The sequence below is a fragment of the Rhineura floridana genome, chromosome 1, assembly GCF_030035675.1.
Source record: "Rhineura floridana isolate rRhiFlo1 chromosome 1, rRhiFlo1.hap2, whole genome shotgun sequence".
Taxonomy (NCBI): Eukaryota; Metazoa; Chordata; class Lepidosauria; order Squamata; family Rhineuridae; genus Rhineura; species Rhineura floridana.
Genome location: NC_084480.1, coordinates 29,243,387 through 29,260,020, shown reverse-complemented (window position 1 = coordinate 29,260,020; position 16,634 = coordinate 29,243,387). Strand labels below are relative to the sequence as shown.

General features: G+C 47.9%; 3 long non-coding RNA genes across 3 annotated transcripts; all 3 read right to left on the bottom strand.

Annotated features, from left to right (window-relative positions):
* Positions 1-842: 842 nt before the first annotated feature.
* LOC133375660 (uncharacterized) lies at positions 843-5,539 on the bottom strand. Its single transcript, XR_009760285.1, has 3 exons — positions 5,400-5,539; positions 1,638-1,778; positions 843-985 (listed from the first exon to the last, which is right to left on the bottom strand). It is a non-coding gene; the product is annotated as an uncharacterized LOC133375660 (long non-coding RNA).
* Positions 5,540-6,389: 850 nt separating this feature from the next.
* On the bottom strand, positions 6,390-11,087 carry LOC133375659 (uncharacterized). Its single transcript, XR_009760284.1, has 3 exons — positions 10,948-11,087; positions 7,187-7,326; positions 6,390-6,534 (listed from the first exon to the last, which is right to left on the bottom strand). It is a non-coding gene; the product is annotated as an uncharacterized LOC133375659 (long non-coding RNA).
* Positions 11,088-11,937: 850 nt separating this feature from the next.
* LOC133375658 (uncharacterized) lies at positions 11,938-16,634 on the bottom strand. The gene is made up of 3 exons (XR_009760283.1): positions 16,495-16,634; positions 12,735-12,874; positions 11,938-12,082 (listed from the first exon to the last, which is right to left on the bottom strand). It is a non-coding gene; the product is annotated as an uncharacterized LOC133375658 (long non-coding RNA).

Sequence of the window (16,634 nt, the reverse complement as noted above, 5' to 3'; positions counted from 1 at the left end):
GGGTTGAAGCCGGGGAACGAATGTGAATGGATGGGGAGGGGCGAGAAAGGGGCGCATGTTGTCGCTGGCGTTTTCACGAATGTCGGATGGCCGTGTGTGTGTGTGTGAGTGGAGTTTCGGATGCGGTAAAGGGGTTGGGTGGGTGTAAGTGTGTGAATGTGACAAACCGGTGGATGTACCATGACTAAATGACACCAGTGAATGTTGGCAGGTGGAAGCTAGAGGATGAAGTTGCCAGGCGGATGCTGGTGGAGGTGCCTGGGTGAGGCTGTTGGATAGTTGCCATCCCCCTCATTGTCTGTGTTTTTTTCCTTCCAGGGGTGTCTCTGAAGCTAGTGAGGTTTTGGAAGAGACTACCTGTGAGAGCAACAAAGAGGACTGCAAGGCTTAAAGAAGCCAGCTTTTATTTCTAAATAAAATGGTTTTTTGTATTCATCTCCTGTGGAGTCCCTTGCTTTATTCAAAAACAGCTAATGGGAGATCAAATCCCAGAGCGTTATGGTGTGCCTCTCCCTGGTATCAGTATACATGAAGCCATAGCTATACATGAGGCTAGAAATATTTTAATAATAAATGAATACATCACTGCTGAGGTGTCCTTACCATTGTCAGGCTGAGGGAGGTTGTGCTGTTACTGTGGGCAAGGGACTGCCTGTGAAGTCACGAAAGGACATGGTGGCTGAGAGGAAGAAGGATGCCGGGGGGGGGGGACGAATGGAGGGAAGGAGCCCAGGAGGGAGGGGGAGGCTGAGGGGAAGTGCTGTCAAAAAAGGAATGTAACTGAGGATTCTCCTTGCCTCCATACACACCAATAAACACCTTAGGAGGATCTCATGGGTTTGGAAAGCTCTTTTATTTGTAATATGCCTGCTGGGGCTGGTGAGGAACTTGCTTCAGGATCCATCAATGACAACTTTGAAGAGCCTCAGTGCAATCTAAGAGCTCAGCATCTAGGCTTTGAAGAGGACCTGGGTTCAAATCATGCCTGCAAGGGAAGGGGGAGATGTTATTTTCTCAGCTTCCCCTTCTCCCTCCCAGCACCAGACAAATACACAAGAGGGAGGTATCCACAGGCTTGGGAGGGGTTGCAGAAGTAGATACTTTCTTTCAAAAGGCAAAATAAGTCTTGCAGTTGGGAAAAAATCCCCCAAACCTCCCAGTGATATGTTCTATAGGCATGCAATGTTGAAGAGGGAGGGGATAGGAGCAGAGCTTGGAAGTAACTCATTATTTTTAACGAGTTACTTTTAATTCGTTACAATTTTAAATAACGAGTGGGTAATTCCATTACATTCGGCAAGTAACGTAACGAATAGTAATTTCCCTACTTTTCAGCTTCAACTTTAACGTTTCCACGTTAGGTTGGACGTTACTTGGGGGCGGGAACAAGGGGAAGTCAGCTCCTGGCTGTGATTGGTTAACACAAGACATGTGCCTCACACTGATTGGACCTTCGTACAGTTTCGCTCTGGCGTGGGTTGCTTCCTGCAACATAAGCTCATGTTCCCAGGTAAAAATGTCCTCACATGTTTTTTCTCTTTCATCCTTGAGGATTATTTTTTGGACTATACTCTCCTTGGGACCCTCATCTTCCTGAGAAGGAAGCGGTCCATTCTCTTCCTTCCATGGGCAATTACCTTGCCAGCTCTCAGGGGCTTCTCCCTGGTCAGGAGGGTGAGACACCATCTGCTCCTTACTTCCCAACAGCATCCAGTGCAGCTCAGCTTCCCCCAGATTTTCCAGCTGATGTCTTTCCTTCTCGCATCTCCTCTGGTCATCTATTGGGATAAAAAGAGAATCCAACCTAGAAATCATCTGTTTGTCAAAGGCAGAAAGGAACCTTCAGTCAGGTTGTGCACTTGGGGAAGAGGGCAAAACCTGGGGATGTTTTTTTTTTTTTATTAATCAATGACTTAGATGATGGGGTGGAGGGAAGCCTTATGAAGTTTGCGGATGATACGAAACTGGGAGGGATAGCTAACACAATGGAAGACAGGAATAAAATCTAAAGGGACCTGGATAGACTAGAAAATTGGGCTGAAATTAATAAAATGACATACAATAAAGACAAATGCAGGATTCTGCATTTAGGCCACAAAAACAAAATGCACGGGTACAGGATGGGAAATACCCGGCTTAGCAGTAGTGCGTGTGAGAAGGACCTTGGAATTGTAGTGGATCGCAAGTTGAACATGACCCAGCAGTGTGATGCTGCGGCAAAAAAGGCAAATGCGGTTTTGGGCTGCATAAACAGAGCTATAGTTTCCAGGTCGAGGGAAGTAATAGTCCCACTATATTCTGCATTAGTCAGGCCTCATCTGGAATACTGCGTTCAGTTCTGGGCGCCTCATTTTAGGTTCAGAAGAGGGCGACGAGGATGATAGCCGGTATGGAGAACAAGTCTTATGAGGAAAGGTTGAAGGAACTTGGCATGTTCAGTCTGGTGAAGAGAAGGCTGAGAGGCGACATGATTACACTCTTTAAGTACCTGAAGGGCTGTCACATAGAGGAGGGTACAGATTGGTTCACTGCTGCCCCAGAGGGTAGGGCTAGGTCTAATGGTTTTAAGTTGCAGGAGCGTAGATTCAGACTGGACATTAGAAGGAACTTTTTGACAGTAACGGCAGTTCGGCACTGGAACCGACTGCCTAGGGAGGTGGTGGGATCCCCTTCGCTGGATGTCTTCAAGCAGGGGCTGGACAGCTATCTGCGGAAGATGCTCTAGCTGTGGATTTCCTGCTGTGAGCAGGGGGTTGGACTTGATGGCCTACAAGGCCCCTTCCAACTCTATGATTCTATGATTCTATGAATGAAACGAAGTGTCCTGGAAATGGGCATGGCTGGCTGGCACTGTAAATAGGAGCACTTCATGCAGCAACTGCAGGTCCCACTTGTTGCACTGTGGAGTGCTCCAATTAGAGCGCCAGCCAGCCAGCTAGCCATGCCCACTTTAAGGATACTCCATTCCACCCCCGCCTCAGTTTTCTGTCCCTACCACACACTCATTCAACATTGCATGCCTATAGAACATATCACTGGGAGGTTTGGGGGATTTTTTCCCAACTGCAAGACTTATTTTGCCTTTTTAAAAAAAGTGTCTACTTCTGCAACCCCTCCCAAGCCTGTGGATACCTCCCTCTTGTGTATTTGTCTGGTGCTGCTTTGGCTACATAAGAATGAGTTTGTTATTATTAAATAATAATGATATTCCGGTTGTTTTAAGGGATCGATGCATTCTCAAAGCTTATCAGGTACACCTGAGGTCTAGGAAAAGTCACTCGGGACTGCTGCTTGTAAGTTGAACCAAAATCCTGCATCTTTTTCACGCTGGTGCACTGTCTTAGTTCGACTGAGGACAGCGTACATACCTTCCATGACTTTCCCAAAGAATCCTAGAAACTCTAGTTTGTTAAGGATGCTGGGAATTCTAGCTCTGTGAGGGGTAAACCACAGTTCCCACAATTCTTTGTGGGATGCCCCGTGCTTTAAATGTGCTTTACATGTATGGGTTCTTCTACTCCCCGTAGTCCAGAAGCCAGGCAGACTGAGGCACTTCTGCCCTTAAGAAAGACACCAAGACCTGCTTAAAACACGAGCCAGAATTTCTTGACCAAAGTTTCTTCCTTTGCACTCCAGGGCACTCTCTAGGGAGATCGCCTTCCTTCACCATGAAGAAAGATGTGCCCCCGCCCAGAGCAGTGGGCTGGATGAGGGCTAATAAGCTGAATCCTTGGAAAACCAAGGCCCTGTGGGTCTACAGAATGGGACCGGCACCACTAAACGTCCAGCTTCTAATGGAGGCCAGTTGGGCCTCTGTAACATGGAGGACAACTAACAGCGCTCCTCTGGAGGAACTCAGCGATGGAGATGGGATAGAAGGGCTCAGGCAGTCCATAAATCATGCTGGATCCAAGCTGTTCAGGGCTTTGTATATCAACAGAGGAACCTTGAACCTGGTCTAGTGAAATCAAACTACAGACTTTGCTTCCTTAATCCTTTTCAGCAATGCTTAATTCCTTAAAAGAATATTAATCTGCTGGCACCACAAAGACTGATTTCGTTAAAATAAAGTCATGGCTATTTATATATTTATATAAAATATTGTTATGAGCATGGGGGGGGGCTGGAATGGATGATTTCTGTGGGTCACCTTTCCAGCCTCTGATTTGGAATCCTATGCCTGGGAGGCTGGCTCTGCTAGCCAGATGAATCTCCTTTGTTAATCAAATAGAGTGGCCAGGTAGTTTATGGGCCTGTTTAATTGCCCCGGCAACTGGTGAAAGGGCTAGGAAGATCCTTTTGTCATTTTAAACTCTACTGGAGGAGAGTCTCTCCCCCCACTCCTGGGCGGGCAGAAGTGTGTTTGGAACTGGAAGTGGGTGTACTGGAGAACTAGGGCTGCAGGCATGCAGAGAGGCTGGCTCCCTGCATGGTGGCGATAGGATGCCCCTGCACCTAGATGGAAAAGCTGGATATTAGACTGCTGATGCCTTGAACCCCTCCATCCTAAGCTCAGGTTGGAATGTGTGTACATAAATAAACCATATTTCATAAAGACACCGCAGTCTCTGCTGGCCTTCTTCCCAAAGGAAACCAAACCCTGGATGGGCGCAGGGACCCCCTGAAATCTCACCGCTCGGAGATTGGGGGAGGCACGCAACAATAGATAAATATAACCTTTATCTCAAACTGTATGTTATGACAGACGTTCTGCCCGGCCCTCAGGAATCTTCCCAGGCCATGCCCATCACAGGCCCAGCTCCAAATCCTCCTCAAGTGCTTTTGTGTCCTTGGAACTGTGATGAGGCCTGTTGCTTAAGTGGACTGGAGAGATGGGAAAGTGCAGAAACCTTTGATTTTTGCATAACTGGAATGGAGCCGAATGTACAAAGATAAGTCACGGCCGTTGCTCCACCCACACTTGCATTTGGCCATGCCTACTTTTTGCCTCTGGCCCTGCCCCCCTCTGGCATGGAGTCCCCAGAACGTTGCCCGCAAGGGAAGGCCATCCTTGGGCTGAACTATCTTCCCTAGCACAGTATGAGTACAGATGAAGGGTTGGCTATAAAACTTTTTAATATTAAAAGAGCAATCAAATAAATCATAGCTGAGTCACACCCACAATTGTGAGGTGTGTGAAGAGATGAGGCCTCCCCAGCTGTTGCCACAGGCTGTGGACTGCCTGTGGCATCACAGAAGCACATGGCCGTTGAGTGGATATAAAGGGGGGCCAAGTGGACTGAGGCAAAAGCATGGCCTGGTCTTTCACTTGGAGAAGGCGAATTGGCAAATGCAAGGAGGTGATCATCTGGCTGCGGGATGCCATCATTATTATCAGCGATAATGAGGCAAGTTTACTTGCTGAGCGGGATCACGGCTTGAAGGTGGCTGCTACTCACCTCTGAAGCTGGTTGATGTCTAGCGATGGACCTAGCGGAAGCTGGCAGTGTGTATGGAAGCCAGTGGATTTCGCATTCGGAAGCTGGCGGATGCCGCAAGGCTGAAGCAGGCGGATGTTTGTGGAGGAAGCTGTTTGACGGTCGATATTTGTGGGTTGAAGCCGGGGAACGAATGTGAATGGATGGGGAGGGGCGAGAAAGGGGCGCATGTTGTCGCTGGCGTTTTCACGAATGTCGGATGGCCGTGTGTGTGTGTGTGAGTGGAGTTTCGGATGCGGTAAAGGGGTTGGGTGGGTGTAAGTGTGTGAATGTGACAAACCGGTGGATGTACCATGACTAAATGACACCAGTGAATGTTGGCAGGTGGAAGCTAGAGGATGAAGTTGCCAGGCGGATGCTGGTGGAGGTGCCTGGGTGAGGCTGTTGGATAGTTGCCATCCCCCTCATTGTCTGTGTTTTTTTCCTTCCAGGGGTGTCTCTGAAGCTAGTGAGGTTTTGGAAGAGACTACCTGTGAGAGCAACAAAGAGGACTGCAAGGCTTAAAGAAGCCAGCTTTTATTTCTAAATAAAATGGTTTTTTGTATTCATCTCCTGTGGAGTCCCTTGCTTTATTCAAAAACAGCTAATGGGAGATCAAATCCCAGAGCGTTATGGTGTGCCTCTCCCTGGTATCAGTATACATGAAGCCATAGCTATACATGAGGCTAGAAATATTTTAATAATAAATGAATACATCACTGCTGAGGTGTCCTTACCATTGTCAGGCTGAGGGAGGTTGTGCTGTTACTGTGGGCAAGGGACTGCCTGTGAAGTCACGAAAGGACATGGTGGCTGAGAGGAAGAAGGATGCCGGGGGGGGGACGAATGGAGGGAAGGAGCCCAGGAGGGAGGGGGAGGCTGAGGGGAAGTGCTGTCAAAAAAGGAATGTAACTGAGGATTCTCCTTGCCTCCATACACACCAATAAACACCTTAGGAGGATCTCATGGGTTTGGAAAGCTCTTTTATTTGTAATATGCCTGCTGGGGCTGGTGAGGAACTTGCTTCAGGATCCATCAATGACAACTTTGAAGAGCCTCAGTGCAATCTAAGAGCTCAGCATCTAGGCTTTGAAGAGGACCTGGGTTCAAATCATGCCTGCAAGGGAAGGGGGAGATGTTATTTTCTCAGCTTCCCCTTCTCCCTCCCAGCACCAGACAAATACACAAGAGGGAGGTATCCACAGGCTTGGGAGGGGTTGCAGAAGTAGATACTTTCTTTCAAAAGGCAAAATAAGTCTTGCAGTTGGGAAAAAATCCCCCAAACCTCCCAGTGATATGTTCTATAGGCATGCAATGTTGAAGAGGGAGGGGATAGGAGCAGAGCTTGGAAGTAACTCATTATTTTTAACGAGTTACTTTTAATTCGTTACAATTTTAAATAACGAGTGGGTAATTCCATTACATTCGGCAAGTAACGTAACGAATAGTAATTTCCCTACTTTTCAGCTTCAACTTTAACGTTTCCACGTTAGGTTGGACGTTACTTGGGGGCGGGAACAAGGGGAAGTCAGCTCCTGGCTGTGATTGGTTAACACAAGACATGTGCCTCACACTGATTGGACCTTCGTACAGTTTCGCTCTGGCGTGGGTTGCTTCCTGCAACATAAGCTCGTGTTCCCAGGTAAAAATGTCCTCACATGTTTTTTCTCTTTCATCCTTGAGGATAATTTTTTGGACTATACTCTCCTTGGGACCCTCATCTTCCTGAGAAGGAAGCGGTCCATTCTCTTCCTTCCATGGGCAATTACCTTGCCAGCTCTCAGGGCTTCTCCCTGGTCAGGAGGGTGAGACACCATCTGCTCCTTACTTCCCAACAGCATCCAGTGCAGCTCAGCTTCCCCCAGATTTTCCAGCTGATGTCTTTCCTTCTCGCATCTCCTCTGGTCATCTATTGGGATAAAAAGAGAATCCAACCTAGAAATCATCTGTTTGTCAAAGGCAGAAAGGAACCTTCAGTCAGGTTGTGCACTTGGGGAAGAGGGCAAAACCTGGGGATGTTTTTTTTTTTTTATTAATCAATGACTTAGATGATGGGGTGGAGGGAAGCCTTATGAAGTTTGCGGATGATACGAAACTGGGAGGGATAGCTAACACAATGGAAGACAGGAATAAAATCTAAAGGGACCTGGATAGACTAGAAAATTGGGCTGAAATTAATAAAATGACATACAATAAAGACAAATGCAGGATTCTGCATTTAGGCCACAAAAACAAAATGCACGGGTACAGGATGGGAAATACCCGGCTTAGCAGTAGTGCGTGTGAGAAGGACCTTGGAATTGTAGTGGATCGCAAGTTGAACATGACCCAGCAGTGTGATGCTGCGGCAAAAAAGGCAAATGCGGTTTTGGGCTGCATAAACAGAGCTATAGTTTCCAGGTCGAGGGAAGTAATAGTCCCACTATATTCTGCATTAGTCAGGCATCATCTGGAATACTGCGTTCAGTTCTGGGCGCCTCATTTTAGGTTCAGAAGAGGGCGACGAGGATGATAGCCGGTATGGAGAACAAGTCTTATGAGGAAAGGTTGAAGGAACTTGGCATGTTCAGTCTGGTGAAGAGAAGGCTGAGAGGCGACATGATTACACTCTTTAAGTACCTGAAGGGCTGTCACATAGAGGAGGGTACAGATTGGTTCACTGCTGCCCCAGAGGGTAGGGCTAGGTCTAATGGTTTTAAGTTGCAGGAGCGTAGATTCAGACTGGACATTAGAAGGAACTTTTTGACAGTAACGGCAGTTCGGCACTGGAACCGACTGCCTAGGGAGGTGGTGGGATCCCCTTCGCTGGATGTCTTCAAGCAGGGGCTGGACAGCTATCTGCGGAAGATGCTCTAGCTGTGGATTTCCTGCTGTGAGCAGGGGGTTGGACTTGATGGCCTACAAGGCCCCTTCCAACTCTATGATTCTATGATTCTATGAATGAAACGAAGTGTCCTGGAAATGGGCATGGCTGGCTGGCACTGTAAATAGGAGCACTTCATGCAGCAACTGCAGGTCCCACTTGTTGCACTGTGGAGTGCTCCAATTAGAGCGCCAGCCAGCCAGCTAGCCATGCCCACTTTAAGGATACTCCATTCCACCCCCGCCTCAGTTTTCTGTCCCTACCACACACTCATTCAACATTGCATGCCTATAGAACATATCACTGGGAGGTTTGGGGGATTTTTTCCCAACTGCAAGACTTATTTTGCCTTTTTAAAAAAAGTGTCTACTTCTGCAACCCCTCCCAAGCCTGTGGATACCTCCCTCTTGTGTATTTGTCTGGTGCTGCTTTGGCTACATAAGAATGAGTTTGTTATTATTAAATAATAATGATATTCCGGTTGTTTTAAGGGATCGATGCATTCTCAAAGCTTATCAGGTACACCTGAGGTCTAGGAAAAGTCACTCGGGACTGCTGCTTGTAAGTTGAACCAAAATCCTGCATCTTTTTCACGCTGGTGCACTGTCTTAGTTCGACTGAGGACAGCGTACATACCTTCCATGACTTTCCCAAAGAATCCTAGAAACTCTAGTTTGTTAAGGATGCTGGGAATTCTAGCTCTGTGAGGGGTAAACCACAGTTCCCACAATTCTTTGTGGGATGCCCCGTGCTTTAAATGTGCTTTACATGTATGGGTTCTTCTACTCCCCGTAGTCCAGAAGCCAGGCAGACTGAGGCACTTCTGCCCTTAAGAAAGACACCAAGACCTGCTTAAAACACGAGCCAGAATTTCTTGACCAAAGTTTCTTCCTTTGCACTCCAGGGCACTCTCTAGGGAGATCGCCTTCCTTCACCATGAAGAAAGATGTGCCCCCGCCCAGAGCAGTGGGCTGGATGAGGGCTAATAAGCTGAATCCTTGGAAAACCAAGGCCCTGTGGGTCTACAGAATGGGACCGGCACCACTAAACGTCCAGCTTCTAATGGAGGCCAGTTGGGCCTCTGTAACATGGAGGACAACTAACAGCGCTCCTCTGGAGGAACTCAGCGATGGAGATGGGATAGAAGGGCTCAGGCAGTCCATAAATCATGCTGGATCCAAGCTGTTCAGGGCTTTGTATATCAACAGAGGAACCTTGAACCTGGTCTAGTGAAATCAAACTACAGACTTTGCTTCCTTAATCCTTTTCAGCAATGCTTAATTCCTTAAAAGAATATTAATCTGCTGGCACCACAAAGACTGATTTCGTTAAAATAAAGTCATGGCTATTTATATATTTATATAAAATATTGTTATGAGCATGGGGGGGGGCTGGAATGGATGATTTCTGTGGGTCACCTTTCCAGCCTCTGATTTGGAATCCTATGCCTGGGAGGCTGGCTCTGCTAGCCAGATGAATCTCCTTTGTTAATCAAATAGAGTGGCCAGGTAGTTTATGGGCCTGTTTAATTGCCCCGGCAACTGGTGAAAGGGCTAGGAAGATCCTTTTGTCATTTTAAACTCTACTGGAGGAGAGTCTCTCCCCCCACTCCTGGGCGGGCAGAAGTGTGTTTGGAACTGGAAGTGGGTGTACTGGAGAACTAGGGCTGCAGGCATGCAGAGAGGCTGGCTCCCTGCATGGTGGCGATAGGATGCCCCTGCACCTAGATGGAAAAGCTGGATATTAGACTGCTGATGCCTTGAACCCCTCCATCCTAAGCTCAGGTTGGAATGTGTGTACATAAATAAACCATATTTCATAAAGACACCGCAGTCTCTGCTGGCCTTCTTCCCAAAGGAAACCAAACCCTGGATGGGCGCAGGGACCCCCTGAAATCTCACCGCTCGGAGATTGGGGGAGGCACGCAACAATAGATAAATATAACCTTTATCTCAAACTGTATGTTATGACAGACGTTCTGCCCGGCCCTCAGGAATCTTCCCAGGCCATGCCCATCACAGGCCCAGCTCCAAATCCTCCTCAAGTGCTTTTGTGTCCTTGGAACTGTGATGAGGCCTGTTGCTTAAGTGGACTGGAGAGATGGGAAAGTGCAGAAACCTTTGATTTTTGCATAACTGGAATGGAGCCGAATGTACAAAGATAAGTCACGGCCGTTGCTCCACCCACACTTGCATTTGGCCATGCCTACTTTTTGCCTCTGGCCCTGCCCCCCTCTGGCATGGAGTCCCCAGAACGTTGCCCGCAAGGGAAGGCCATCCTTGGGCTGAACTATCTTCCCTAGCACAGTATGAGTACAGATGAAGGGTGGGCTATAAAACTTTTTAATATTAAAAGAGCAATCAAATAAATCATAGCTGAGTCACACCCACAATTGTGAGGTGTGTGAAGAGATGAGGCCTCCCCAGCTGTTGCCACAGGCTGTGGACTGCCTGTGGCATCACAGAAGCACATGGCCGTTGAGTGGATATAAAGGGGGGCCAAGTGGACTGAGGCAAAAGCATGGCCTGGTCTTTCACTTGGAGAAGGCGAATTGGCAAATGCAAGGAGGTGATCATCTGGCTGCGGGATGCCATCATTATTATCAGCGATAATGAGGCAAGTTTACTTGCTGAGCGGGATCACGGCTTGAAGGTGGCTGCTACTCACCTCTGAAGCTGGTTGATGTCTAGCGATGGACCTAGCGGAAGCTGGCAGTGTGTATGGAAGCCAGTGGATTTCGCATTCGGAAGCTGGCGGATGCCGCAAGGCTGAAGCAGGCGGATGTTTGTGGAGGAAGCTGTTTGACGGTCGATATTTGTGGGTTGAAGCCGGGGAACGAATGTGAATGGATGGGGAGGGGCGAGAAAGGGGCGGATGTTGTCGCTGGCGTTTTCACGAATGTCGGATGGCCGTGTGTGTGTGTGTGAGTGGAGTTTCGGATGCGGTAAAGGGGTTGGGTGGGTGTAAGTGTGTGAATGTGACAAACCGGTGGATGTACCATGACTAAATGACACCAGTGAATGTTGGCAGGTGGAAGCTAGAGGATGAAGTTGCCAGGCGGATGCTGGTGGAGGTGCCTGGGTGAGGCTGTTGGATAGTTGCCATCCCCGTCATTGTCTGTGTTTTTTTCCTTCCAGGGGTGTCTCTGAAGCTAGTGAGGTTTTGGAAGAGACTACCTGTGAGAGCAACAAAGAGGACTGCAAGGCTTAAAGAAGCCAGCTTTTATTTCTAAATAAAATGGTTTTTTGTATTCATCTCCTGTGGAGTCCCTTGCTTTATTCAAAAACAGCTAATGGGAGATCAAATCCCAGAGCGTTATGGTGTGCCTCTCCCTGGTATCAGTATACATGAAGCCATAGCTATACATGAGGCTAGAAATATTTTAATAATAAATGAATACATCACTGCTGAGGTGTCCTTACCATTGTCAGGCTGAGGGAGGTTGTGCTGTTACTGTGGGCAAGGGACTGCCTGTGAAGTCACGAAAGGACATGGTGGCTGAGAGGAAGAAGGATGCCGGGGGGGGGACGAATGGAGGGAAGGAGCCCAGGAGGGAGGGGGAGGCTGAGGGGAAGTGCTGTCAAAAAAGGAATGTAACTGAGGATTCTCCTTGCCTCCATACACACCAATAAACACCTTAGGAGGATCTCATGGGTTTGGAAAGCTCTTTTATTTGTAATATGCCTGCTGGGGCTGGTGAGGAACTTGCTTCAGGATCCATCAATGACAACTTTGAAGAGCCTCAGTGCAATCTAAGAGCTCAGCATCTAGGCTTTGAAGAGGACCTGGGTTCAAATCATGCCTGCAAGGGAAGGGGGAGATGTTATTTTCTCAGCTTCCCCTTCTCCCTCCCAGCACCAGACAAATACACAAGAAGGAGGTATCCACAGGCTTGGGAGGGGTTGCAGAAGTAGATACTTTCTTTCAAAAGGCAAAATAAGTCTTGCAGTTGGGAAAAAATCCCCCAAACCTCCCAGTGATATGTTCTATAGGCATGCAATGTTGAAGAGGGAGGGGATAGGAGCAGAGCTTGGAAGTAACTCATTATTTTTAACGAGTTACTTTTAATTCGTTACAATTTTAAATAACGAGTGGGTAATTCCATTACATTCGGCAAGTAACGTAACGAATAGTAATTTCCCTACTTTTCAGCTTCAACTTTAACGTTTCCACGTTAGGTTGGACGTTACTTGGGGGCGGGAACAAGGGGAAGTCAGCTCCTGGCTGTGATTGGTTAACACAAGACATGTGCCTCACACTGATTGGACCTTCGTACAGTTTCGCTCTGGCGTGGGTTGCTTCCTGCAACATAAGCTCATGTTCCCAGGTAAAAATGTCCTCACATGTTTTTTCTCTTTCATCCTTGAGGATTATTTTTTGGACTATACTCTCCTTGGGACCCTCATCTTCCTGAGAAGGAAGCGGTCCATTCTCTTCCTTCCATGGGCAATTACCTTGCCAGCTCTCAGGGCTTCTCCCTGGTCAGGAGGGTGAGACACCATCTGCTCCTTACTTCCCAACAGCATCCAGTGCAGCTCAGCTTCCCCCAGATTTTCCAGCTGATGTCTTTCCTTCTCGCATCTCCTCTGGTCATCTATTGGGATAAAAAGAGAATCCAACCTAGAAATCATCTGTTTGTCAAAGGCAGAAAGGAACCTTCAGTCAGGTTGTGCACTTGGGGAAGAAGGCAAAACCTGGGGACGTGTTTTTTTTTTTATTAATCAATGACTTAGATGATGGGGTGGAGGGAAGCCTTATGAAGTTTGCGGATGATACGAAACTGGGAGGGATAGCTAACACAATGGAAGACAGGAATAAAATCTAAAGGGACCTGGATAGACTAGAAAATTGGGCTGAAATTAATAAAATGACATACAATAAAGACAAATGCAGGATTCTGCATTTAGGCCACAAAAACAAAATGCACGGGTACAGGATGGGAAATACCCGGCTTAGCAGTAGTGCGTGTGAGAAGGACCTTGGAATTGTAGTGGATCGCAAGTTGAACATGACCCAGCAGTGTGATGCTGCGGCAAAAAAGGCAAATGCGGGTTTGGGCTGCATAAACAGAGCTATAGTTTCCAGGTCGAGGGAAGTAATAGTCCCACTATATTCTGCATTAGTCAGGCCTCATCTGGAATACTGCGTTCAGTTCTGGGCGCCTCATTTTAGGTTCAGAAGAGGGCGACGAGGATGATAGCCGGTATGGAGAACAAGTCTTATGAGGAAAGGTTGAAGGAACTTGGCATGTTCAGTCTGGTGAAGAGAAGGCTGAGAGGCGACATGATTACACTCTTTAAGTACCTGAAGGGCTGTCACATAGAGGAGGGTACAGATTAGTTCACTGCTGCCCCAGAGGGTAGGACTAGGTCTAATGGTTTTAAGTTGCAGGAGCGTAGATTCAGACTGGACATTAGAAGGAACTTCTTGACAGTAACGGCAGTTCGGCACTGGAACCGACTGCCTAGGGAGGTGGTGGGATCCCCTTCGCTGGATGTCTTCAAGCAGAGGCTGGACAGCTATCTGCGGAAGATGCTCTAGCTGTGGATTTCCTGCTGTGAGCAGGGGGTTGGACTTGATGGCCTACAAGGCCCCTTCCAACTCTATGATTCTATGATTCTATGAATGAAACGAAGTGTCCTGGAAATGGGCATGGCTGGCTGGCACTGTAAATAGGAGCACTTCATGCAGCAACTGCAGGTCCCACTTGTTGCACTGTGGAGTGCTCCAATTAGAGCGCCAGCCAGCCAGCTAGCCATGCCCACTTTAAGGATACTCCATTCCACCCCCGCCTCAGTTTTCTGTCCCTACCACACACTCAGTCAACATTGCATGCCTATAGAACATATCACTGGGAGGTTTGGGGGATTTTTTCCCAACTGCAAGACTTATTTTGCCTTTTTAAAAAAAGTGTCTACTTCTGCAACCCCTCCCAAGCCTGTGGATACCTCCCTCTTGTGTATTTGTCTGGTGCTGCTTTGGCTACATAAGAATGAGTTTGTTATTATTAAATAATAATGATATTCCGGTTGTTTTAAGGGATCGATGCATTCTCAAAGCTTATCAGGTACACCTGAGGTCTAGGAAAAGTCACTCGGGACTGCTGCTTGTAAGTTGAACCAAAATCCTGCATCTTCTTCACGCTGGTGCACTGTCTTAGTTCGACTGAGGACAGCGTACATACCTTCCATGACTTTCCCAAAGAATCCTAGAAACTCTAGTTTGTTAAGGATGCTGGGAATTCTAGCTCTGTGAGGGGTAAACTACAGTTCCCACAATTCTTTGTGGGATGCCCCGTGCTTTAAATGTGCTTTACATGTATGGGTTCTTCTACTCCCCGTAGTCCAGAAGCCAGGCAGACTGAGGCACTTCTGCCCTTAAGAAAGACACCAAGACCTGCTTAAAACACGAGCCAGAATTTCTTGACCAAAGTTTCTTCCTTTGCACTCCAGGGCACTCTCTAGGGAGATCGCCTTCCTTCACCATGAAGAAAGATGTGCCCCCGCCCAGAGCAGTGGGCTGGATGAGGGCTAATAAGCTGAATCCTTGGAAAACCAAGGCCCTGTGGGTCTACAGAATGGGACCGGCACCACTAAACGTCCAGCTTCTAATGGAGGCCAGTTGGGCCTCTGTAACATGGAGGACAACTAACAGCGCTCCTCTGGAGGAACTCAGCGATGGAGATGGGATAGAAGGGCTCAGGCAGTCCATAAATCATGCTGGATCCAAGCTGTTCAGGGCTTTGTATATCAACAGAGGAACCTTGAACCTGGTCTAGTGAAATCAAACTACAGACTTTGCTTCCTTAATCCTTTTCAGCAATGCTTAATTCCTTAAAAGAATATTAATCTGCTGGCACCACAAAGACTGATTTCGTTAAAATAAAGTCATGGCTATTTATATATTTATATAAAATATTGTTATGAGCATGGGGGGGGCTGGAATGGATGATTTCTGTGGGTCACCTTTCCAGCCTCTGATTTGGAATCCTATGCCTGGGAGGCTGGCTCTGCTAGCCAGATGAATCTCCTTTGTTAATCAAATAGAGTGGCCAGGTAGTTTATGGGCCTGTTTAATTGCCCCGGCAACTGGTGAAAGGGCTAGGAAGATCCTTTTGTCATTTTAAACTCTACTGGAGGAGAGTCTCTCCCCCCACTCCTGGGCGGGCAGAAGTGTGTTTGGAACTGGAAGTGGGTGTACTGGAGAACTAGGGCTGCAGGCATGCAGAGAGGCTGGCTCCCTGCATGGTGGCGATAGGATGCCCCTGCACCTAGATGGAAAAGCTGGATATTAGACTGCTGATGCCTTGAACCCCTCCATCCTAAGCTCAGGTTGGAATGTGTGTACATAAATAAACCATATTTCATAAAGACACCGCAGTCTCTGCTGGCCTTCTTCCCAAAGGAAACCAAACCCTGGATGGGCGCAGGGACCCCCTGAAATCTCACCGCTCGGAGATTGGGGGAGGCACGCAACAATAGATAAATATAACCTTTATCTCAAACTGTATGTTATGACAGACGTTCTGCCCGGCCCTCAGGAATCTTCCCAGGCCATGCCCATCACAGGCCCAGCTCCAAATCCTCCTCAAGTGCTTTTGTGTCCTTGGAACTGTGATGAGGCCTGTTGCTTAAGTGGACTGGAGAGATGGGAAAGTGCAGAAACCTTTGATTTTTGCATAACTGGAATGGAGCCGAATGTACAAAGATAAGTCACGGCCGTTGCTCCACCCACACTTGCATTTGGCCATGCCTACTTTTTGCCTCTGGCCCTGCCCCCCTCTGGCATGGAGTCCCCAGAACGTTGCCCGCAAGGGAAGGCCATCCTTGGGCTGAACTATCTTCCCTAGCACAGTATGAGTACAGATGAAGGGTTGGCTATAAAACTTTTTAATATTAAAAGAGCAATCAAATAAATCATAGCTGAGTCACACCCACAATTGTGAGGTGTGTGAAGAGATGAGGCCTCCCCAGCTGTTGCCACAGGCTGTGGACTGCCTGTGGCATCACAGAAGCACATGGCCGTTGAGTGGATATAAAGGGGGGCCAAGTGGACTGAGGCAAAAGCATGGCCTGGTCTTTCACTTGGAGAAGGCGAATTGGCAAATGCAAGGAGGTGATCATCTGGCTGCGGGATGCCATCATTATTATCAGCGATAATGAGGCAAGTTTACTTGCTGAGCGGGATCACGGCTTGAAGGTGGCTGCTACTCACCTCTGAAGCTGGTTGATGTCTAGCGATGGACCTAGCGGAAGCTGGCAGTGTGTATGGAAGCCAGTGGATTTCGCATTCGGAAGCTGGCGGATGCCGCAAGGCTGAAGCAGGCGGATGTTTGTGGAGGAAGCTGTTTGACG